Genomic DNA, 27,218 nt, shown 5'->3' with positions numbered 1-27,218 from the left:
TTTGTTTAGACACTAAAGAAAGATGTGTGTCAAGGTTATTATAGTTAACGAAAACTAAAGAAATAACAAAAACTAGAATTGAAAAAAACATTTTTGTTAACTGAAATAAAAATAGAAACGAGAGTTTTTAAAAAATGATAACTAACTGAAACTGTATTGTGTGGTTACAAAACTAACTAAAATTATAGTGAAAATGTCCTTTGTTTTCATCTTTGTCAACTTTTTTCATACGTAAACCTTTTTGGTTGATATGAAATCTATTTCATCTATCTGGTTTTATGACTTAATAAACTTATTGGGGCTGAGATGGATCAGATAAAGGAAACATTTATTGGGACCTTATTTAATCTCGCACCCAACAAATACCCCATTACAAAAAAACAAACACTAAAACTGATAAAAACCAAACTAAAACTAACTAAAATCATAGTGAAAATCTATCTCATCTATCTGGTTTTATGACTTAATTACCATATTTGGGCTGAGATGGATCAGACAAAGGAAATAAAGGAAACATTTATTGTGACCTTGTTGAATCTCGCATCCAACAAATACCCCATTACAAAAAAACTAACACTAACAGTAAAACTAATAAAAACTAAACTAAAACTTACTAAAATTATAGTGAAAATGTCCTTAGTTTTCATCTTTGTCAACCTTTTTGGTTGATATGACATCTATTTCATCTATCTGGTTTTATGACTTTTTGGGGCTGAGAATCTCGCATCCAACAAATGTTGAATCTCGCATCCAACAAATACCCCATTACAAAAAAACTAAAACTAATAAAAACTAAACTAAAACTAAGCATTTTCCCAAAAATAAAAACTCATTAAAACTGGCAAACTCACTCTAAAAACTAATTAAAACTAACTGAATTTGAAATTAAAACCAATGCTAATTAAAACTAAAACTAATGAAAAATCCAAAACTATTAAAACCTTGGAAAGGTGTGTGTTTGGTCATTCCACAGCAGTCAGCTCTGCTAACTATCAGTGCTAACTATCAGTGCTAACTATCAGTGCTAACTATCAGTGCTAACGCTCTCAGTGAGTGTGAACAGACGACGCAGCAGCCGTCAGATAACTCGACAACAAACAAAGTGAATAATGAAGCAGCGTGGCCCCTTTGGTGTGTAAAAGCTGTAAATATTCAATGAGTACAACTACAACTCAAGTCCCAGGACTGTATGTTAAACAGGTCTGATAGGATGCACATGCTTTCTTTTCATTTCTGAAGAATTTATCAAGCGTGCCTAGTTTTGTAGGTCAGCCATGACAAAAACTCAGCTTGCCTTCTTTGGTACAGTATCCAAATGTGGGTCGCTGCATCACGGTTATTGTCTGGGGCTCCTTTCACCTTGAGATACTGTCACACTGCAACAAGAGCAAGTGACCAGCAAATGGGCCTCTGTCACGGACGCTCGCCGCCATGACCACTATCACAAAATCCCATGTAGTATATTTTGTGCCACAAATGGTACAATTCAAATGTTTTTTCAAACACCCTGACCCTTGGTAAGAACACAGTCTCCAGTGTATTTGGGAGCTCTGGGGACAGGTGACAAAACAAGTCGATATATCAGATAGAAGAAGGGTTGGAATATCGGCCTAAATAAGGTTAAAAAGTAGGGCCGGGACTTTAACCCGTTAATTAAGATTAATTAATTACACAACAATTAACGCGTTAAAAAAATGTATGCATTTTAATTGCACTTATTTTTGCACCGCGGAACGTTTCTCACTGGATGAGTTTCAGGAGGACCGATTATACTGGAGCACCAACTAGCGTTGATGAGTTGAGACAACAACAAACCACAGTGAACATGAAGGAAGAAGCTGATGAGACCTTTGGTTGGCCCCGTGGATGATGGGACATTTAGTTACTAAAAACCAGGCGGCAATCTCCGTGTCTGAGCAGGGAGGCCAACCAGGAAGTGCCTTAAGCCTGCAATCCACTGAAAATTCCAGCAGGGGGCGCTAAGTTTGGCTGCAAAAAAAATCTGCCCATTCATTTCAGTGCAAAAATTGAAAACTTCTCACTTGATTTATTACCTTTATTACCTTTAATACCTTTATTTACCTTATTTATTACAGAGAATTTTTTTCAGGACAACACTATGGTCTCAATCACTAGTAAAAAATCTTCTTCAATACAATTTGATGTTAATAGTTCTAATAATGGCCCCATTTAGAAGAAAATAGAAGATAAAGAATCGTATGATTTGGGGCGGGGCTACCTTTGATTGACAGGTCACTAACAAGGCGAGCCGTCATCAGGAGAGAAGCAGAACAATGCGTATCCACGGCAACGTGTCAATAAAGTTATATATAACGTTATATAGATAGAAAAGAGGACGTTTAGCGGTTTGGTCTCATAACTTTGACCCTTTCACTGTATTTTCACTTAATGACAGTTTATTTGAACGTTTTGTTCAGTAAAAATGTCTTGTTCAGTGTTTGGTTGGACTAACAGACACTCCAAGGAGATACATACAATAGTAATTGTTCAGGAAAATAAATATGTTTTTATATTCAGCAATTTAATTAGGTTGTTTTAACATAAAGTATTCTAATAAATTTTAAAGTGTTGCATTTTAAAACTACATGTTTTAAAACTGTTCAACCACAAAACATCATTTTAATTAGTAGAAGCTACATGTTGGACTGGAAGGACAAGATAACAGACACCCAGTTTGCTTTTTTGTGATAATAAAGAAAACTAAAAAGAACTTCAACTTGGTCTTCAATCCATTTTTCTCACTCAGAGAGGTAGTACATTTATACTACACCCTCTTTAAAGAGCTCATCTCCCAGAGAAGCACAAACCAGTACTGTGGTATTGGAATCTGCTGATAAACATATTTATTACAATCAAGCTGCCTGCAAGGTGAAAGAAGCCTCCCACATCTGTCCTGAGCCGGAGCAGGTGAATATTGATCCTGCATCTCCACCAAGGTCACTGCTGGAGAGATAGCGAGCTGCTGAGGACAGCACTCTGCTGGTGAGTTATCATCGTCAAACACAGAAATGAATTCCCCGGCAGAGACGTAGCTTGAGGTGACTGTTGGACACGCGATCGATGGCGCCATTGTTGCTGCTTCTCAGAAAAGGTTTTTCAAATTTTATCACCTCACGCTCTGGAAGACACACGCCGTCTTTCTCTCGCTGCTTTTTATGACCAATGCGGCCGTCGCTGTTCTGCTGAACTACACAAAACCCCGACGGCAGAATAAAGAAGTAACTGCTCGCTTTACAGCCGAAGAGATGCAGCGTTAGAAAACAAGACCAAGAGCCAATCAGTTTCGACTCATTTCACGTAAGGGGAAAGATTTTGGTGCATGATTTAGCTCAAATCTGGCAAACATAAGGCCTCCTCTCAGTCTGCTCCACGGGAAAATACAGCTTCTGTTTATCAGGCAGATGCATTTTTCAAAAGAAAGTTAGGTGCAACATGAATAGTCGTTTCAAAAAAGATCTGAGTCAGACATGTCTGACTCCTCTGAACCAGATTAATACATTCATTGGATAATATGTTTTAGCTATAAAGCTTCATTATTGCAAAAACTCAGTCTAATAACGTTTCTTGGCATTAATTGTTACTTTAAAGCTGCATTACTTCATATTTATTTCAAGTTGTCACCTTTATTATATATACTGGATATATATTACCTGACTGCACTGCAAAAACCTTCTGACAAAAATGAGAAATAAATAACTAGAATTAAGCAAATACATGCTTGAAACGAGTAAAATTATCTGCCAGTGCAGTAAGTAATTTTTTCTTTGTAAGAATTCTTTAAGTAAAAAATATCTAGGCTGGAAAAACCAATGATGTCTTAAAATAAATCCAAAAATACTTATTTTGAGCAATTGTGGCTTGAAAAGCCACTTTTTTTCCCTCATTTCAGTATCTGTGGGTAGATACTGGTGGTAGAAAATGGTTTTGAAATAGCATTTTAACTAAACTGTGGTCCAAGTGGGTTAAATATGTTAATCTGGAACAGACAGAAGTACTGTATGGATGACCCTGTAATGCTGTTTTGTACTTTATTATTTAATGTTTTATTGGGTCAAATGATTAGTTTGTATTACTTATATTTAATTTCGAAACTCCCTGGTGGATAATTTGTTATTCTTTCCTTTTTTTTCTACTTGTTCTTTTACGTATGCCTACCTTTCCCAGTTTGTTCAAAATTCTCAAATGTAATACACTTAACTTTCTGTATCTTGTTTCTTGTTTTGTAAACAAAAAAAAACCTTGATTGTAAGGGGCAGAAATACTATTGTATATTGTCTGAAAGTAAGCGCTGTATTATAATGATCTTACAAAATAAAATTTAAATAAATAAATAGCATTTAAACTACATGCAACTAAAACTCTCAACTGGAGCCAATATTTTAGGTAAAAACTCACCATATTCAACAGTTGAATAGATTGAAAAGCATGAAAAAGCTCACAATGTCAATCTTAAAAAACAAGTCTTTAAACAAGACTGAAATCCCTGTGGAGAGGTTATTCACTCATTTTTGTCACATGACACATGTTCTTAAAATAAGCACATGAAGCTATGGTCAGTAGGTAAATTATACTCAAAACAAGATAATTAAGCTACTATTGCTAGATATAAGAAGAAAATACTTGGTAAGCTTCATGTGTGTAGTTACCTTCAGTGTGACGAAGCGTTTTAGCCTCTTTCTGCTCAATGTTCTGGTTTTACAGCACACTACTGTTTAGATTCTCATCATGTCATTTCCAGCAGCAGCTGAATGCTCCAATAAACCCAGACACACACTCAAAGTGGAGCATCAGATAGATATTCCCCTCAGTCTGCACCAATCAAAGTTTAAAAGGAGTGAATATAACACTCACATTTGCCAGGTGACCAGAAACAAGACTCCTAATGAATGCTAATGTTGCTCTGTGTCTACACTGCAAAAAAAGAAAAGTTGGGTGAACTCAAAATTTCAAGGCAACAAACTTCGATAAAATTTGGACAATTAAACTAGTTAAAGTTGGACAATTAAACTAAATATTTTAAGTTTTGTTTTTGAGTTTACTCAACTCTGAATTTCTCTGGCACGATTGTAACGCTGCTATGAAATGTCAGCTAATGTTGCGACCACAATTTTGAGTTAGCATTGATACGCTAATGGCTACCCTTGTAGCTGTAACAAGCAGCGCTGCTAGCATCAGTTAGCCACTAGCGTCAGTTTGCCGCTAGCATCAGTTAGCCGCTAGCTTTTGCTAATGACTGAATTTCCCAACAAAGAAATAAGAGTTATCAGAACTATTGTCCCTTGTTGTGAACCCCAACTTAAAGATATAAGTAACAACAACTCACCAACTTGTTTTTGAGCAGACAACTGGCTTCCTTTGTTGTGCTAACTTACATTATTGCCCTAAATATCAGTAATTTATATTTCCAGGTTTTACCAAATTAAATCACTGTTTTAGGCCAAAAAATACAAGTTGGCTTTTTTGCAGTGAATAGGATGTGCAAATAGGCACCTGTTTGCAAACACATTTAAAAGCCAAATTAATTATTTGATTAAGATATTAGTCAGTTAAAATAAAATTCACCCTGAGAGGTAAGATAAATACCTTTTACACAATATGGCAGACATTTATGGACTATTATAGCAAATATAATCCCATGAAAACTGTAAATTTTAGAACACTTGACACCCACCAAGTTGTATTAATACTATTTAAATCTCTTACTTTTATTTGTAAACATGATTATTATTGTTTTAGTATTTGATTTGACTCCACCTAGGTTTTTATTTGTTGTTGTTTTTTTTTTTATTGCTTTTATTTTTCTACTATCATTCTGCTCTGTCGTGTTGATTTGAAGCATAAATTAACATGCATCTTCTTTATTTTTGTATGTGAACGAAAGGAAAAAACCCCAATAAAGAGAAGTTGGAAAAAAAAATGAAACCTGAATATCTTTGACTGTTGGTGACAAACAGAATAATTTTAATATGTCAGCAAAATTCACTGGCTTCAGATACTCTAGACCAGTAGTTCTCAACCTTTTTGAGTCGAGACCCCCAATTTAACATGCATGTTGTCCACGACCCCCGCTCACTGAACAGAATCTCACACAGTTCAGATTTCCCAAAAAAGAAACAAAATGACCAAAAAAGAAACAAAATTACCAAAAAAAGGAAACAAAATGACCAAAAAAGACACAAATTGACCACAAAATCGTCAAAAAAGACAGAAAATGACCAGAAAAAGACAGAAAATGACCAGAAAAAGACACAAAATTACTAAAAAAAAGACACAAAATGACCAAAAAAGACACAAAATGACCAAAAAAAAGTCACAAAATGACCAAAAAAAGACATGAAATGACCAAAAAGACTAAAACACATTAACACATGAACACTTTAACACAGTGGAGACAGAGCTGACTTCCTAAATTATTTGGCGACCGCCAGAAATCATCTCGCGACCCCAATTGGGGTCCCGACCCCAAGGTTGAGAATAGCTGCTCTAGACCACCCTTTAATTCAGATTATTCAATGAAATGAAGTGCAGTAAAATAATCAGCAGCAGCACTAAACGTGTAATGGAGCTACTTTATGGTGATGATGTTTCCAGACAGCTCTGCTAGCAGTGAAATCACTCAACTTCACTGTAATGACCCCAATAGAATCAGAGGATTATTCTCACTGAGGTCTAGATGACACTTTAAGACATCCAGGCCCATGTGGTTGTATTGATGTGCATAAATATATGCCATAATGACTGTATGATTATATTCAAATTCTTCAAAGGTGCTTTGCCTTTGAAGAATAAAATCTTTCTGTCTCTTTTCCCACCTAACAAATGTGACTGAAATCAATAAAGCATATCAATATTCTCACCACAAAGCCCTGTCATCATTTCCCAAATGGTACAAAAAAAACAAAAAACAATCATTTGACTTGCTAAACAGATATGAAATGGGGAATTCGCTGTTTTTGATGGATGAAAAGAAGGCTAGTTTCATCAAAACAAGGCTGAGCTCGTTGGCTCTCCGCTGTGACCCCATTGGATCTGATGACACAGATAGCGGGGGAGTGGGGGGGGTTAGTGTGTTCATGGCTGATAAGGCAGACGGCAGAAACACTTATCTGGATACTCGGAGGGAGCGCTGAGCCAAGGCTGAGCCCTATCGCACTCACACAACCACAGAGTGCTTTGGAGCCAGAGCTGACATGTCTGACTGATACCGCCCAAAAAAACTCTATTTCTTCAACCAAAACCAATTTCTGACTCTGACACTGCGCTGAGAAAAGTGTAACATGCAGTTGTTCGTTCAAACTGACATTTAAAAGAGGATCAAATGATTGACTTGATTGTAAAACTCGTTCTTTTTGCATTTAGAGACATCAAGTTTGATTTATAATGAACTAAATATATGTCCTAAGGACCCAAAACAAAGTTTTTGATTTCTCTCAAGTTTTAATAAATAAATACAAACATGGTCTCACAGGAATCAGTGGAATAGCCACGGAATCACTCAAATTTCCGTGAAACTGACATGGAGACTCACCAACAATAACATTTTTTTTTGTATGACAATGACATTTTTTCACTTTTTTTTATTTTGAAAGTGCAGTGTAGTGAGAATGATCTTTATATATATATATATATATATATATATATATATATATATATATATATATATATACACAATATTTTATTGCACAATTAAACTATTATACAATGGACACATTCTGGATTCCTTTTGAATGAGATATTGTTTGAACAAAAAAAGGTAAGAATTGTTCCATTGTTCATTGTTGTGAATTGATAATTTTATTATTAATTTGCAACCTGGTCTCACAGAAATCTGTGAAATATCCACGGATTTGCTTAACTCAAAATCTGTGGAATAGCCACGGAATCACTCAAATTTCCGTGAAACTGACACGGATTTCGCTACAATGCAAGTTAATGGCAGTCATATCCCGTGGCTATTCCAACATACAATGTGATTATGTACATTCACTGAGTGAATATTTAGAAAATAAAACATATATTTCTTGCTAGAAATGTGATCAAAATCCATTTTTATGCAGAAACTAAGTCAAAATATTGATTTTTTCACTAAAAATGAGAGAACTGTCCGCCATGTTTTTTGTTCTGACCGCCGGGACCTTAAAAGTCACGTGACTTGGAACAAACCAATAGGAACAAATATCCATGGAATAGCCACGGGATATGACTGTCATTAACTTGCATTGTAGCCAAATCAGTGTCAGTTTCACGGATTTTGAGTTAAGCGAATCTGTGGCTATTTCACGGATTTCTGTGAGACCAGGTTCTTAATTTGACACAGGGGCCACAGCAGGGGCCAAAGGCTTCTTCACAGGGGCCCCTGTAGGCCCCCGTGTAGAACCGCCACTGTCTGTTAACAAAGCTCATCTTAGGAAAATCTGATTAAGGAATCCTGTCTCCTGAAATTCAAAGTTTCTTGGCTGAACTTGAAGGAGGGTATAAAAAGGGCAGTGGGACTTTTTCCTCCACTGGTTATTGTTCACACACATGTTTTAAAGGCACAGATGAGTGTCTGATCCCCACAGAAGTCCCCGCAGTCTTTTCCTGTGTCCCTCTTCAGCCCAGTCAGATTAGTCATCACCACAGAACAAAGACCCCCCTCAAGGAAAGCAGTGTTTTAAAGCATCCCAGATGGGTTTTAATGCTAATGTGCGACGGGAAAAGGAGTGGAAGTCTCGGAGCTGTGGGATCCGGGATGCCTTTGTATCACCCGGCCCTCCATCAGAAGCATCCAATAGACGAACACATGTGCTAGACACTTTGCTCTGACACTTTGCCTCCACCAGTGACCTCGCGCATTGGAATGCATGAGCCATAATGTTCTTGGAACAAGTCGGGGGCCCTTTTATAAGGACAGACAATTTAAATTGGGGAAAATGGTAAAAAACCGGGGAAGCCAATGAAGAGACGACCCCGGGGACCGGGGTCATTAGGCTCATACAAGGATCTGAATGGAAGGCACTCCCAATTTGGACACGCAACACGCTTCAGGCTTTCATCACAGACAAGGACAAACAGATGTCCGGGTATCACAGCCAACATGCTCGCTTCCATTTATAGTGGAGAGAAAAAAATCCTTTCCATCCTGTTTGAATGGAGGTAACCAATAAAGATCCAGTGTAAAGTGCTGGAATATGCACTCTCTCCGTGTTTACTCAGCATTCTTTGTACGACTCAAATGTCGAAGGTTTTCCACATAGAAAGGACCTTTCTGTTCTCTCGATTAAAAATAGTTTATTTTGGTTAAAAAGGGAAAGAAGTATGCCCAGTAGTAGTCTGGAGGTCAGCTGATTCATGCTGGCTGACAAATTTCCACACTCCTTCTGTGTTACATCTGCTGTTAGTGCCACTTAGGAAAATTGTGTTCAAAAGTTCACAAGGAGCTGTAGTCATGCAAAATAAGCCGGGGGATCGTGCTCTCACCTCGCAGCTGATTACCTGAGAGGAAAGGTGTTAGTTACACGGTAAGCTTAGACGGGTCCCAGATGGTCGACATCAATACCTCTGTGCAGCATTACGACACAGGCAGCAGCCAGATTCTGATAGTAATTGTAGTTCAGCGTGGAAGCTGAGGGGAGGAAGTAGGTAGAACGGAGGGCTACGCAATTACAAGCGTCTGGAGAAAACAGCAGGTGGATGTGCTGTAAAGGCTGCACATGAGGCTGCCAAGTCTCCACAGCACACAGGGGTTAGGCTAATAAACAGTAGGTCACCAGCACCCAGCATGTTAAAAAGCTCATGAACAATGACTAGCTTCCAACCTCTCCATCTGGACCCAGCAGCGAGAACAGCAGCGCCTCGGGGGAACAGCCATAAAGAATATCGATGGGCCCGAGTGTGAGCCGCGAGTCAAATCACAATGCAGTAAAAGTAAATTGAGATTTGACTGTCTACTGTGCCATTGACCCAGTGAGCACTCGCATTGGCTCAACATTCATTTTCTCTGTATCTTACACTGAAAAAAGTATAACCTTGCTCAAAATAAAAAAAAATGATGTCCAGATATCACATCTAAAATATTATATATATATAAAAATATAAAAAGCCAACTTGTATTTTTTGGCCTAAAACAGTGATTTAAGTTGGTAAAACTTGGAAATATAAATTATTGACATTAAGGGCAATAATGTAAGTTAGCACAACAAAGGAAGCCAGTTGTCTGCTCAAAAACAAGTTGGTGAGTTGTTGTTACTTATATCTTTAAGTTGGGGTTCACAACAAGGGACAATAGTTCTGATAACTCTTATTTCTTTGTTGTGGAATTTGGTCATTAGCGAAAGCTAGCGGCTAACTGATGCTAGCTGCTAACTGATGTTAGTGGCTAACTGATGCTAGCGGCTAACTGATGCTAGCGGCTAACTGATGCTAGCGGCTAACTGATGCTAGCGGCGCTGCTTGTTACAGCTACAAGAGTAGCCATGAGCGTATCAATGCTAACTCAAAATTGTGGTCGCAACATTAGCTGACATTTCATAGGGTCGTTACAATCGTGCCAGAGAAATTCAGAGTTGAGCAAACTCAAAAACAAAACTTAAAATATTTAGTTTAATTGTCCAACTTAAAATTTTATCGAAGTTTGTTGCCTTGAAATTTTGAGTTCACCCAACTTTTCTTTTTTTGCAGTGTAGATTCTAAATTGAGTAACTTCTTATGACCTGATTATTTCATGTTGATGTAAACAATAATACTGCACCTGACTCAACCTTAATTCTTTGCCTTGATACAAATTATTTTCTTAATATTTTAGTTATTGAACCAAACTAATACATTTGAATTGAACCAACCTAATATTTTCACTTTTAACTGAATTATTGTTTGCATTGACACCAGTTAATTTATTTACATATACCCAAACTATATTTTTCACATTTTATTTGACTTAACTAATTTTTGTTTCCCACCTTATAAACTCTCTCACTTGAGAGAAATCAAAAACTTTGTTTTGGGTCCTTAGGATGTATATTTAATTCATTATAAATCACACTTGATGTCTCTTAAGGCATAAAGAATGAGTTTTACAATCAAGTCAATAAATTTATCCTCCTGCAAATTAATAATAAAATTATCAATTTATAACGATGAACAATGGAACAATTCTTACCTTTTTTTTTGTTCAAACAATATCTCATTCAAATGAGAACCCAGAATGTGTACATTGTATAATAGTTTAATTGTGCAATAAAATATTGTGTATATATATATCTATATCTATATCTATATCTATCTATATCTATATGTATATATATATATATATATATATATATATATATATATATATATATATAGATAAAGATCATTCTCACTATAGTGCACTTTCAAAATAAAAAAGAATTAAAAATGTAATTATTGTTGGTGAGTCTCATTGTTTAAATCAATGGATTTGTATCTTCCAAATATACTTAAATGAGATGTTTAAATAAGCTAAAATAAAGGTTTTGAATGGTTAAATATCATCATTGCCATTTGTAATGTGCTAATATGCCCTCTGATTAAACACTGGCCCTTCCTTGGCCCCCACAGTAAAACTGGTCTAGAACCGCCACTGTTAACAGATACAATGTACAGCATGTAAAGAAGGTGAAATCTTGACTACAGCTTTAGCCGAGGCTGATGTGTGATGAATCAATGTCATTAGTTTGGGGATATTTTTCACAAACCAATGTATTTGCTGGTGCAAGAGGAAAAGTCAGAAGGGTTCATCCTCTGGGATCCATGATTTTGCTCTACAAAAATGTATTAATATTGATACTTCAGGCAGTTATTTCTGTTTAACTGTTTAGCTTTCCTCTCTCAACATTAGACCTTCAGTTTCACTGTGCTGAATATATAGATTCAGGGCATTGAGAACCATCTGGACCACAGCTGAGCATATAACTGGGCAGCACAGTGCAACATGTACTCTTAAGTTTAGTAAAATCTGGTTAAACACCACAAGATTTAACCCTTAATAGGGCACTCATTGAAATACTTCCAAATTCCAAATTTCAACCCTAGTTTACGACATTAAAGTGGCAAATCTACGAGAAAAAAACATGCGATTTACGAGATTTAAAGTGGTGAATCTGCGAGAAAAAAAGTAGCTTTTTTTCCACTTTTTTCTCGTAAATCTGCGACTTTTTTCGCGCAGATTTGCCACTTTAAATCTCTTAAATCTGCGACTTTTTTTCTTATAGATTTGCCACTTTAATCTAGTAAATTTGCTATTTTTTTTCGAAATATTACCTCCCCCCCAGGTTTGTATTTTTATTTTATTCATACTTGGCCCTAATATGCTGTCATAGTCAAGTTCTCCTCGTACAAGTCATTGAAGAATAACACGACTGTCTTGCAGATTTTTTTTTACATTGAGGTCAAGGTCAATAAAGTTAATATTAGGCCCGGGACTCAATTTAAAAAATGAATCTAATAAATTAGAGGCGTTGTAATTAATTAATCAAAATTAATCGCATTTTAATCGCATATAAATATTTGAGCTGAGAACAGTGAGAAGTCATTTTTTTCACATGGATTTTTAGTATACCATTGAATAATGACTGAATACATAAGCTTCAGCAACAAAAATATTGTTTATTTTTGTTCAAGTCCAACAGACCAGTGACATTTTTGCCATTAAGTGTAGCAATAGCATATTTATAAATATAGTACATTTCATAAATCCAGGTAGCCTATAGGTAGGTAGACCTTCTGTAAACTAGAATACTTTGGTTTTTGAAGTAAAACACAATCCACGCTAGCTAGCACACTAGCCGCTAGCTGCTATATGTTTAGCATTGAGGTGATACTTGAGGCTGGATGTGCTGCTATGGTGATATGTGAATTCCTTGTTGCCTAGCAACACAACCATGCTCTTATGGACGCTTCCATCCGTTGGTTTTTAGTAACTAAATGTCCCATCATCCACGGGGCCAACCAAAGGTCTCATCAGCTTCTTCCTTCATGTTCACTGTGGTTTGTTGTTGTCTCAACTCATCAACGCTAGTTGGTGCTCCAGTATAATCGGTCCTCCTGAAACTCATCCAGTGAGAAACGTTCCGCGGTGCAAAAATAAGTGCGATTAAAATGCGTCAATTTTTAACACGTTAATTTTTGTGTAATTAATTTATCTTAATTAACGCGTTACAGTTAATATTATTATATTATTATTATACTGATTGGTCACATGTCATGGTGTCACTGTCTGTGACGTAGCCTGATCTTTGCTGATTAGTTGGGAGAAAAATCCATGTGGTTCTACAACCAAACAGAGAGACATGGGGACCTCATTTAGATATCCACTGAAGTTATCAAATGCGGTTCTTTTCGCCCGATAAAGGGTTAAAGAACTGCTTTTCACCAGGAACCAGTGACAGTGCTGAAGGAGGGATGGGCAGGAGAGGAGATGGAGGTGACAATGAGTCTGGACCAGCGTGAATAAAAGATGATGCTGGTTTCCTCCAACCAAAACATCTCTGCATCTCTCCTGAGTCTTGCCCAGCGTGGGTCATCTGGATTCCCCACGAATATGTTTGCTTTCAATCACCAGTGGAGGAGCTAAGTGGGGTTAAAGACAGTCACCCTCTCAGAGAGCTTTGTTGGGAGCTAACAGCTGTCCAAACAAAGGCCCTTTTCCCACTCGTCATCCCTGTCAGTGTCAGTGGCTGCTCATACGTGTAGCCAATGCATCATGAAACATTAATGCACCAGCAGACCTGCAGAAATATCCAATATGTGAGCTGAATTTTTGCATATCTTTAAGTTGTGAAATAAATCAAAATCTTCCAAGAGATAATTCAGATGGAAAGAACTCAGCTTGTGTCTGCATCTCCTCATCATACACAATTACCATCCTGCAGGAGCTGCCCTGGTATCCTGTGGGTCTCCTCCATCACAGCCCACCTCAGACCTCCATACACACCCACTCTGACTTCACGTTCACCTCCCTCTGAGCTGCTCTCACCAAGACATACAAACTGTAGGGGTTCTGCTATCAGGCACCATGAGGTTATGATTTCTGCAAACAGCTTCAGGGGTATACAGTGTAAATCTGTGAAGCTTGCACTAAATCCTGCCTTACTCTGCCTGGAAGAGCTGCTAACTCACATAAAGATCCAGTGGCTTTTGGTGGAGAATCCCACTGTGGTCTACATACACATTTGGAGACTTGCTCTCTCTGGCAACACCATGATTTGATGCAGAAAAGCACATTTATAATCAATAAAACATAGTTGAACACACTAAGGCTGCTTCGGTCTCACTTGGTCTGGAAAGAGGAGGAGGCTAAGTTCAGGAAACTGACACTCCTGAGTCAGGTCGCTGGCTTAGTACCATTACTAATGACTCATCTTTACTTGTGCTACTGTTCCACCGTCTACACTGCAAAAAATGTGTGTCTAAAAGCAAGTTAAAACTCTAAATCTGAGGGAAATGATCTTGCTGCATGGACAGATAATTTCACTTGACAAGATTTCTTAAATTAAGATTATTAAATCTAGAAATAAGCATGTTGAACACTAAGAATAAGAAATTATCTCTTAAAGCTGCAAGGAGCGATGAACTGGTCCGAGCAGAGTGCAAAAAAACTTTACATTTAGAAGTGTTACATAATTTATCTGGTTTTAAGAGATAATTTCCCTCAGATTTAGTGTTTTGTCTTGTTTTTAGACACACCGTTTTTGCAGTGTACTGCCATAAAATATGAACCTGTAATGAACGCTTGTGGCCAAAGAGGTCGCTGTTAAGCAAAAGTGACATCAGCTTGCTTTAACTGTTCCAATTTGTTTTACAAAACTGAATGACAGTAAACATTGTAAGCACTTGGCAGCAATCCAGAAATGATATATCTGCTGCCACACACACACACACACACACACACACACACACACACATATCAGCTGATTTACTAATCCATCATACATCCTTTCATATTTTCATAGTTTCATATTGTCAGGTGCTCTTTCTGCAATCTCAACTCATGTGACAACGGACAAACTAATGAAGCTGACCTCAAGATTGGAGACTGGGAAGTGCATGGTGTGTGTGTATGTGTGTGTGTGTGTGTGTGTGTGTGTGTGTGTGTGTTTCAATGAAGCTGCCACTTTACCGCCGGCAGTGTGTATGCTGGAGATCTGGGAGAGGAACCAACCAGCAGCTTCTAATACAGAGCAGCTGTCTGTCTCCTGGGTTACACAAGCCTACTGTCTGCTGGCAACCATAAAGTGTACAGCTGGAGCTACTCCGCCAAGCAGCACGCACACACACACACACACACACACACACACACACACACACACACACACACACACATACGTACAGCCATACATACACACACACTAACCATAGCCATCCCTCCTCTGCTCTCCTATCAGCATCAGCTCTAATGCAAGCAGGATAAGTGAGGATCTCATCACACACTTCCATCTCTGAAGACACAAATCTTTGAACCTGCTCTGGTAATAAATAGGAAATAGCCAGCAAGAAGACAAACTTTCACAGTAAAACATAATTGGCATCCCGGTGCATTCAGGAAAGAGAGAAATGTCTCTGAAGCTTGTAAAACATTACATGAACTACAGAATCTGCTTTGATGAATAGAAATAATATTTTTATGTGAAAAAAAATTGCCCACATGCTTCACTGGAGGGGAGGATATTCAATATCCACACAGTCATAGCCATGAAACAGTTTGATTTTTTGACTGAAAATTAATTAACAACAACGTTGATAATCACTTAATAATTTAAGTCTTTATCAAGCACAAATGTCAAATACTGATTCTTCTCAAATGGGAGGATTAACTTGTTTTTTTTGGTCTTTTGGATAAAATGAGTAAATGAGCAGTAGTGATTAGCATTTTTATTACATTCTGATGTTTTGTAGATTCAACAATTATAACTGACAAAAAAGATGCTCATGTTTAGTTAAAGCCATGCAGTGCATTACATAAAAAGCAAAAACAGAAAATAATTCCCCCACAAAGTTTAGACATCAACTCATAATAAAGTGGGGAAAAAAAGCTGCAGCAAGTTCTGAAGCATTTTTTTTCTAAATGATCTTAATTGAAGCAATCAGCCCATTCATTGTGCTCCCATTGAAACACACAGCGGCTCCATGCAGGTAAAGAAGGTGACTTACCTCACACACAATGCTCACAGCTTCTCCACTGATTAGAAAATGTAGGCAGAAGAGCTGAAGAGCGTCTTATCAGCCAGCCTGACTAATGTTCTCAGCAGTTTGTATCATTCAGAGCGCTGACAGCTCTGTCATCTTCCCTCCTCTCTCTGTTCTCTCTCAGTGTTTACTCGAGTCTACCTAGAGAGCCGGCTGATGTTGTGCAGCCAGTGAGGAGAGGGAGAGAGAGAGAGAGAGAGAGAGAGAGAGAGAGAGAGAGTTCCTTTCTCTTAAACAGTAGACCCTCTGCGGTCAGACTCCACTCCCACCTCCTGCTCTCTGAAATGCCCCCCACCCATTCACCCTCTCCACAGCATTGTGACTGAAAGCGAAGGAGTTGAAACGGGATGCCTCAAGGCTGGAAAGAGAGAGAGAGAGAGAGAGAGAGAGAGAGAGAGAGAGAGAGAGAGAGAGAGAGTGACTGGGAGAAAGAGAGTCGGAAAAGAAAGGGGGTTGATGGGGGGGGGGGGCACCATTAGCAGCAAATTGCAGCAGGCGAGCCAATGGAGAGCAAGATATGAGTGAATACAGGGCCTGCATTAACATAGCATTGAAGAAGTTGAAGAGGGAGGAAACAGACAAACACTCACAAATGTTTCATTAAATGATCAATGCTGCTATTTTTGGCTGTTCTGTGTAAAAGCTTGTATTAATAACTTGTATTAGAGGATCTTCTGAAGTGTTGCCCCGCCACTGTTAAAACTGTTTGTAGGTCAACACCTTGTCAACTTTAATCAAAGTGTGCAGTTCCTTTAAAAACTTTAGATCTTCATTTAAAAAAATGGTAGAAATAATTTTTTTAAAAAGGAAGGAAGGACAGTCCTGCACACATTATACATACAAATCCTCAGGAATCATAGTGAATTAAAGTGAGTAAATATTATGGCCTTCATTTATCAAAGGAGCGTAGATACGAGCGTGAAAATGAGTGTAGAAACAAGCGTAGAAACGAGTGTAAAAACAAGCGTGGAAACAAGCGTAGAAACGAGCGTAGAAACGAGCGTAGAAACGAGCGTAGAAATGAGCATAGAAACGAGCGTAGAAACACGCGTAGAAACGAGCGTAGAAACACGCGTAGAAACGAGCGTAGAAACGAGCGTAAAAACGAGCGTAGAAACACGCGTAGAAACGAGCGTAGAAACACGCGTAGAAACGAGCGTAGAAACACGCGTAGAAACGAGCGTAGAAACATGCGTAGAAACGAGCGTAGAAACGAGTGTATAAACGAGTTTAAAAACGAACTTGGAAACGAGCGTGGAAACGAGCAGATCTGATCGTATATTTGGTCTTACGACAGGGTTCACGTGTGATTTGTCAAACGATCGTATCTCTCCAATCACAGCGTGAGAATGATCGGCTGTTGATAAATGTGGCGGCTCGAAACAAGCGCCATTTAAATACCACACCCTAATATATATAATATTATATAATATATATACCTGATTCAGATAGCTCGCCTCCAGAGTTTACGACACTGAAGGACGCAATACGGCCCAAAAGAGGATTTTTTTACCCCCTAAAGTCAGCTTTATTAGCAAAGTGCACCGTTACAAATAACAACAGGAGGAAATAGACATATTACAGAAATACGCAGCAACAGAGGTTTATGAAAAAAAATACTTATAGTTATAAACTCAAATAAGTTTGGTGAATATTTTACATTTGGAGCACAGACTTAAACGTTTTCACAGCTTTTTGGTTGAAGGAGGTAAACAATGTTTTAAAGTAGGTTTTAATTAAAAAAGAAGAGGAATTTCTCAGAGTCAGAAAGTGAAACGCTGACGTCCAACAGCTGCAACACAACAAACTGGTTTTGTTTGGCAGCAAAAAAAGTGAAAAGGAAGGAAATCAGTGGTGCTGTCAGCAGAGTAGCAGAGGAGCATTAAACTCCTGGTGAGGTTTGAGTAATTACATCGTGATATATAAAGCCTTATAGTCTATATAATATCCAAATATTGTTATTATTATGATGGAGACTATTATTCTCCTCTTTACATTTACTAATAATTCTGTCCTAATTAGAGGAGCGTGTGGCAGCGCTGATTGGAAATGTTTCTATTCGGGCAGCACCGCTGGTGAACATAGACGGTGAAGGAGATGCTCGTGTCCAGCAGGATAACGTTAAATAGCAGAAGACAAACATTTAATAGCTGAAGACAACAATATATAATTTAATAGCCTCGGCTAGTATTCTGTTTAAAGAGTTTCACCACCAAATTGATAAATGCCGAGCCTTGCTTAGAAATGATCGTACGCCCACTTTGCACTCACTTTCTGTCGTACGCTCGTTTGATAAATGAGGGCCTGTGTGTGTTTGTGATATTTTGTGTTCAGTTCTATTGTGGTATGGACAGACTGTTTTAAACAATTGATTATTGGTAATAGAATTTAATTATTTATCAGAATTAAGTGCTATAGTTGACTCCGACCCAGGGACTGCAGATGTCAATTTGCTTCTAGCAAATAGTCTGTCTGTCTGTCTGACTGTCTGACTGTCTGTCTGTCTGTCTGTCTGTCTGGCTGTTTGTCTGTCCATCCACCCATCCATTGTTGCAGTTGTTTGCCTTTGATAATGGAGATTAATAAAATACATATGCACACACACACACACACACACACACACACACACACATATATATACATATACATATATGTATATATAGAGAGAGACTAATAATGATTTATTTAGATTATTTAGTGAGATCCCTGCAATTGTGGTTTTGAAAAAAAAACCTGAGTCATCTTTGTCCGAGACTGAGAAATTAAATTTTTTTAGCATTTTAGCATGCTATTTTTAGCATGTTTTGCTCGCTGGCTCCGACAAGACGGGAAAGAGACCAGGGCCAGAGCTAACTCTTTTTCAGCTATAACTAGCCATTGTTTTCCTCGCCAGTGTACCATCTTTGGAGAACTATAGGGATGAAAGAGATCAATAAATAAAATATAGATAAATATGACTATCACAGAAACATGGTACAGTGGCGTTGCCCACAGCATCATGGAGCTAATGGGAAGAGGAGCACACCATGGAAGGGAAAAGGGTGCTTTGGATTTTTAACACAAGAACGTTGTTGTGAAACTGAATCTCCCAGCACAACTATGTAAGGCTTGTGTTCAGAAGTGAGACAGTGGGAGGAGTGTCAAGTCAGCAGTCAATGAAACTGTAAATATGAGAGATCAATGAGCATACAGCCATAAATGAGCAGATTAGCTGCAGACAGACTGACATGCATGACCAAATACACAATCCCCTCCAGGCTCACACCACAAACTGACCATGTAGGCAAAGAAAAGAAAAAAGAATTTAAATTTAAAAAGAAAAGAATTGGTTTGGAAACGCTTTATAATAAGGTCCTTAATAACCATTAATTAACAAGTAATAAGGCATTGTTCTCACTTTAGTTCCGGTAGTTGCAAAAAGCATAGTTAACTTATAGTTAACTTATAATAGATGAGCAATAAAGTATATTTTAATATCAATAAGCAAACAAAATAAGATCAATAAAGGCATGGCAAAGACATAATGGGTGGGTCATGGGTGTTTGTAATGCCATTATTAACACTTATATGAGCTTATAAACACACAATAATGTTAAGAAGCATCTTGTAAGGACTTACAAGGGCCTTATTACTTGTTAATTAATGGTTATTACAAGGACATTTAGGAAAGGTGTTTTCTGCCAGCTACAGTTACTACTACTCCATATAAACACAGTACACTGTAAAAAAAAAGATAAACAATAGCTACTCAATAAAATTGAGGCAACAAATTGCATGTAATATTATTAATTAAATCTAACTACGTTACAAGTTGGGTTACAAACAACTTTACAGGAAGTGATAAGTGTCAATTAAAAACGGATTAATTCTATTGTATTGGATTCATTAAAAATGATCTTGATTTAGAGTTACATACACATAAAGATTATATTGAATGTGATCAAAATAAGTAGATTCTATCTCAAACATTTTTATATTAAAGTTACTTAAACAACTGCCTCAAAATAAAGGACACATTTATATTAATACATTTTATCAAATATATTAAGTAAAATGAAATCACTACAGAATAATGTATTACAGTGTAAGTAAATGCTGCACAGAAAAGCAGTTATGGAAAGCAAAGGCACAGTTACACTGCAAAAAAGCCAACTTGTATTTTTTGGCCTTAAGTTGGTAAAACTTGGAAATATAAATTATTGACATTTATGGCAATAATGTAAGTTAGCACAACAAAGGAAGCCAGTTGTCTGCTCAAAAACAAGTTGGTGAGTTGTTGTTACTTATATCTTTAAGTTGGGGTTCACAACAAGGGACAATAGTTCTGATAACTCTTATTTCTTTGTTGGGAAATTCGGTCATTAGTGAAAGCTAGCGGCTAACTGATGGTAGCGGCTAACTGATGTAGCGGCTAACTGATGCTAGCGGCTAACTGACGCTAGCGGCTAACTGATGCTAGCGGCGCTGCTTGTTACAGCTACAAGAGTAGCCATTAGCGTATCAATGCTAACTCAAAATTGTGGTCGCAAAACATTAGCTGACATTTCATAGCGGCGTTACAATCGTGCCACTTCAGCACATTGCAGAAGTTAGCAGAAGTAAGGATTAAAAGTTATTACAATGTAAAATTTAGTTTTTAATTGAAAATTTTAATTTTCAAGTTAGTACAACTTACAGTTGAGTTGACAAAAATCTGAATTCAGAGTTGAGCAAACTCAAAAAAAAAACTTAAAATATTTTTGTTTAATTGTCCAACTTAAAATTTTATGGAAGTTTGTTGCCTTAAAATTTGGAGTTCCCCCAACTTTTCTTTTTTTTGCAGTGTATATGATATCTGACAAAATGTCCGATATTCTCAAAATTGCATTCTTGTTTGGCTTTCAATGAGCTGAAATGTGTTCGACTCATCTATTCAAGCTCTCAGGTGGCAACCACCGAGTGGAAACCTGAAACGCTGGATCAAACAGTCGTGTCAGTAACTATATCTTGATTAGAGTTTGCTCAGGGTACCATATGCTGGTTGCAATTACCATGCGTTCTGCACTCAAGACCATGATGTAAACAGGCAGAACTGCCTCAAATAAACACAGGAACAAAGAGCTCAGGAGGATCCAGCACCACCCGGCTCCTATCGACCCCTCGGTCTGGGGGAAAAAAGGAAAACTTGAAAGAGCAGAGAAATGTGCATCAAAAGATCTACCATGAGAGCCGGTGGAGGATGGCGTGACACTCATTAAGTCAGAATATGACCCTCAGACTGCTGCTGCTGGTGGAGGAATGATTAAGACCTTCACCAATACAGATTTATTTTTTACTTGGTGTATCTTTTCTTGAGCAAATTGTGCTAATGACCCAGGTCCAGGGAATCAAGTCATTTTGAAGATAAATAGATTCATATTTTCGGTAACACTTTACAATAAACATCATTTATAAATGGTAAACAGATAGTTTATTAATGTTTAATCATCATTTATAAACCGTATGTAGGCCATTTATAATGTTGAATACATAATTTATGAATGTTTAACTAACAAAATCATGTATAAATGGCAAATAGATGGTATATTAATGTAAGTTTATAGTTACTTCACCATTAACAAACAATTAAATTATAATTATTAGTTTATCAATAGTTTTAGTTGCACTCATTATAACATTTTTAACACCATATTAAGTATGTTAATGATTTTTAAATGATTCATATACTTTAAGAAATTGTTTGAAAAAATGTAAAGATTAAATATGTATAGCACTTTGTTAATGGTTAATAATCAGTCTATAAACCATCTATAAACATTACTTAGATGGTTGTTGTAAAGTGTTACCTTAATAGTTTATCAATAGTTTTAGTTGCACTCATTATAACATTTTTAGCACCATATTAACCCATTGAGGCCTGAAACGCCTGTAAAACCTCTGAGCGATTTTTCAAATCAGCCCCTAAAACCTGAAGTTTTTCTGGAAATTCAACAGAAGTGTCAACACTTCTACTAAATAATAGATTTTTCAGCCTCTGTAGCAGATAGAAATTAAATTCTAAAAGTATTTGAGAGCTTATACAAATACTACAAAACGACGTATCCGCTTTCCAGGCTTCAATGGGTTAAGTATGTTAATGGTTTTGAAATGAGTCATATACCTTTAAGAAATTGGTTGAAAACATTAAATGACCAAATATGTACAGCACTTTGTAAATGGTTAATAATTGGTCTATAAACCATCTATAAACATTACTTAGATGGTTAATGTAAAGTGTTACCAAAAATGATTAAATGGAAGCAGGATGTGATGGTTTTGGTGTTGATAAACGTGTCTTGTCTGCACAACAGACACAGAATGACCAAAAAAGACAGAAGACACAAAATGACTAAAAAAAGACACAAAAACGACCAAAAAGACACAAAATGACTAAAAAAGACACAAAAATGACTAAAAAAGACATAAAAATGACCAAAAAGACACAAAATGACTAAAAAAAGACACAAAAACGACCAAAAAGACACAAAATGACCAAAAAAAGACACAAAATTACTAAAAAAGACATAAAAATTACCAAAAAGACACAAAATGACTAAAAAAGACACAAAATGACAAAAAAAAAACACAAAATGACTGAAATTATAATTAATAGTTTATCCATAGTTTTAGTTGCACTCATTATAACATTTTTAACACCATATTAAGTATGTTAATGAGTTTGAAATGATTCATATACCTTTAAGAAATTGGTTTAAAAGATTTAATGATCAAATATGTATATAGCCCTTTTTAAATGGTTAATAATTGGTCTATAAACCATCTATAAACATCACTTAGATGGTTATTGTAAAGTGTTACCATATTTTCTAAGTTACATAAAAAAGCCTTTGGGGAAATACTCTTTTTCAGATCTCAAACGCCCCACGTGTTGATAAAGATGGTGCTATAGCTAACATGGGTGTGGTGTGTGGAGCTTTTCTCAGCAGGGGAAATGATCCTCATCTTGTTGCTGAGAGCCGGTAGCCAGTCAGGCAGAAAAGATCCTCTCTAATCCTATATACAGCACAATGGCACATATGTAGCACGGCTATCGGCTGATAAAAAAGCAAATTCAATGACTTAAGGGGCCCTAAATTCATTTTCATCCCTGCTCCCAAGAGAGAGGGAGGAAATCTATACAGTCTGGGGGCATGGATCTTTTTTAATGACTTCTGGCTGTAATGATATCATTTAGATGAGATGATGGGTTGAAAGCTTGGCTATGTATAGCGCCTGTTTTAAATGACTGTAAATGTAGATTCCCTGCGTCTCTCCATCTGTTCCTGTTTTCACCTTCCTGTCGCTCTCTCTCTCTCTCTCTCTATCGTCTCCTTCCTTCACAGCCTCGCCAGGCTTCTCAGAGAATTGCTGTGGGAGTTCTCCACCTCCCTGTTTGCGAAGGCGTACCTGTTCACCGACTTTCAGAGCAAGTGAACTGAGCGGGTTTGATTTCCCAGATGACACCTCGTACGTGCATCCTCGCCTGTCATCCAATTTCTGCTGCTGCGGAAGCAGGCGTCTGCATGAGGGAGCCCATTTTATTTCCATTAGAGCACAACAATGTTCAGTTTTATCTGCTGTCATTTAACATATACACATACAGAAAAAAAGCTATAATAACATGCCAAGCAACGAGAGAACGACTACCTGTGTTGCATGTTACGCTGAAAAAAGTGATTCTGACCCTGAGTAAATGTTACATATGTTATTTAAGCATATTTTAATAGAAATTTTGTGTTATTTAACTCCACTTATAAATAGCCACGGATTCGCTTAACTCAAAATCCGTGGAATAGTCACGGAATCACTCAAATTTCCGTGAAACTGACACGTTTCAAAGGTACAACTGAAACATTTTAATTGATTTGAAAGAGTACAATATATTTAAAAAACACACACAATTTATTTATGTTCATTTAAAGTGGGTTTAATTATATTTACTAAGAAAATTTGAGTAAAATGAACTCAAAATATTGGAGAAAGAATTACATAATATAATTTTTAAAAATGTACTTAAAATATGTATATGTATAAGTCCAGTCAACATAATAAAAATATCTAGATTCAGATAAAATTATTTTGTGCAACCACTTCTCATAATAAAAGAACCTGGTCTCACAGGAATCCGTGAAATAGCCACGGATTCGCTTAACTCAAAATCCGTGGAATAGCCACGGAATCACTCAAATTTCCGTGAAACTGACACGGATTTGGCTACAATGCAAGTTAATGACAGTCATATCCCGTGGCTATTCCATGGATATTTGTTCCTATTGCTTTGTTCCAAGTCACGTGACTTTCAAGGTCCTGGCGGTCAGAACAAAAAACATGGGGGACAGTTCTCTCATTTTTAGTGAAAAAAATCCATATTTTGACTTAGTTTCTGCATAAAAATGGATTTTGATCACATTTCTAGCGAGAAATATATGTTTTATTTTCTAAATATTCACTCAGTGAATGTACATAATCACTTTGTATGTTGGAATAGCCACGGGATATGGGTCATTAACTTGCATTGTAGCGAAATCCGTGTCAGTTTCACGGAAATTTGAGTGATTCCGTGGCTATTCCACGGATTCCTGTGAGACCAGGTTGGATTTTGAATAGTAACATACTGTTAAAAAAACAAACTGTTGTTTTTACGGTACAAAAAACAGCAGCTGTGGTTGCCAGAACTTTACCGTAATAAATACGGTGCAATTTTTTCTAATATTACTGTAAAAACACTTTAGCACGGTTGATTTCACGTTTAAGATTGTCATTTAATCCATTTTTTTTTTACCAAAAAATAAAAAGAAACACTGTTCTGCCATATAATTGACCAGAAAATACTTTATAAATGCTGCATAAATGAAAGATTTCACCATTAAATATTACAGCATATATATACACTTTCATGATACACAGTGTCCTTATTTATATCAAAGTAATGTGGAAGAAAATAAAGCAATTAGCAGCGTCTGAAATGAGTGTCGTCAGGAATGACAGAAGGCTCAACATCTGCCCACAGGAAATAATAACTCACACTGCAAAGAGTCAGCGCTTAAAAACAAGGAAAAAATACAAAAATTAGGTGTTTTGTTTAACCCATAAGAACCCAGACCCAGTTATCCTTAAAGGAAAATTATGGGGGATATACCACAGACCAAGTGGACCGTGAAATAGCCACGGATTTGCTTAACTCAAAATCCGTGGCTATTTCACGGATTCCTGTGAGACCATGTTGACACTGACGTTTCAGAAACAGATTTTCCTGACAAAACCTGTTTAAAACTCAATTTACCAGCTGCAAAGTGCAATGAAATCATCTTAATTGTGCTTTCAGTGTTTATAACTCACTGCTGGAAAACTTGATCCAGTGGCAGCGAGAGAAAAAGTGAGGCAAAGGTTGCCGAGAGCACTTATAATAGGGTCTCTGCTACTGTCTAATTGGTGGCATCCAACTTGAAGGGAAGGAAAGGGACTCTGTGGGGAGTGAGACACGTTCTGTCAATGACAGTGAGACCTAATTATACTATGGAGCCCCTGCAGCCATGGAAGATGTCAAAGCGGGCAGCAATAAGGCAGCGATGGGGAAGACACGCCACCCGCCATGGGTCTGTGTGAGCTCGCAGGTGACCTGGAAAGACCTGTTTACCTCATTAAAAATGAATCACAAGGTAATAAGGGCCCCGCTCCCTTTCCTTCCCCTCCCTCCCAATCGTCTGTCCTTCATCCATTATGCAGCATGGAGGTGGGCCGGTGTGGGTTAAGTCCTCAGGGAGGGTCACTTGGACTAAGATCCTCCTCCTCCCTGAGCTACCCGAGCCTCTGTAATGCAATAATATGACAATAACACAGTGGTGGGAAGCATAATGTAGGTGATGAGTGCTAAGGTATACACTCAAAAAAATGCTTTGTTGAATGAACGTCATTTTATTGCAACCTGGTCTCACAGGAATCTGTGAAATAGCCACGGATTTGCTTAACTCAAAATCCGTGGAATAGCCACGGAATCACTCAAATTTCCGTGAAACTGACACGGATTTCGCTACAATGCAAGTTAATGACAGTCATATCCCGTGGCTATTCCATGGATATTTGTTCCTATTGGTTTGTTCCAAGTCACGTGACTTTCAAGGTCCCGGCGGTCAGAACAAAAAACATGGGGGACAGTTCTCTCTTTTTTAGTGAGTGAAAAAAACAATATTTCGACTTAAAATGGAATAAAAATGGATTTTGATCACATTTCTAGCAAGAAATATATGTTTTATTTTCTAAATATTCACTCAGTGACGTGGCTATTCCAACATACAAAGTGATTATGTACATTCACTGAGTGAATATTTAGAAAATAAAACATATATTTCTTGCTAGAAATGTAATCAAAATCCATTTTTTATGCAGAAACTAATTCAAAATATTCACTAAAAATGAGAGAACTGTCCGCCATGTTTTTTGTTCTGACCGCCGGGACCTTGAAAGTCACATGACTTGGAACAAACCAATAGTCATTAACTTGCATTGTAGCGAAATCCGTGTCAGTTTCACGGAAATTTGAGTGATTCCGTGGCTATTCCACGGATTTTGAGTTAAGCGAATCCGTGGCTATTTCACAGATTCCTGTGAGACCATGTTCTTTTATTATGACGTATTTTATTATATGACTTTTATTATAAGTGGTTGCATGAAATAATTTTATCTGAATCTAGATATTTTTATTATGTTGACTGGACTTATACATTTTAAGTAATTTTTTAAAATTATATTATGTAATTGTTTCTCAATTATTTTGCTTTCATTTTACTCAAATTTTCTTAGTAAATCCAATAAAACCCACTTTAAATTAACTTAAATAAATTGTGTGTTTTTTTTTAAATATATTGTACTCTTTCAAATTAATTAAAATGTTTTAAATTGTACCTTTTTTTATTAACTTGATTCTAATTAAATATTCTTTAGCTATCATACATGACAGAGAACCACAAGATGTGTAGACCACCAACTTTAATATGATA

At 37.0% G+C, this 27,218-nt stretch overlaps 1 protein-coding gene across 3 annotated transcripts in view; it reads right to left on the bottom strand.

Moving 5' to 3' along the window:
- The window catches only part of tncb (tenascin Cb), an 83,722-nt gene extending 67,313 nt beyond the window's left edge, over nt 1-16,409 (bottom strand). For all 3 annotated transcript variants that reach the window (XM_059336835.1, XM_059336836.1, XM_059336837.1), the window contains exon 1: nt 16,168-16,409. The gene's annotated coding sequence lies outside the window, so the exon portion shown is untranslated. The remainder of the gene's footprint in view (nt 1-16,167) is intronic.
- Nucleotides 16,410-27,218: the final 10,809 nt, after the last annotated feature.

This window comes from Centropristis striata, chromosome 7 (assembly GCF_030273125.1).
Source record: "Centropristis striata isolate RG_2023a ecotype Rhode Island chromosome 7, C.striata_1.0, whole genome shotgun sequence".
In the NCBI taxonomy this organism is placed as follows: Eukaryota; Metazoa; Chordata; class Actinopteri; order Perciformes; family Serranidae; genus Centropristis; species Centropristis striata.
This window is presented reverse-complemented; position numbering and strand designations above follow the sequence as displayed.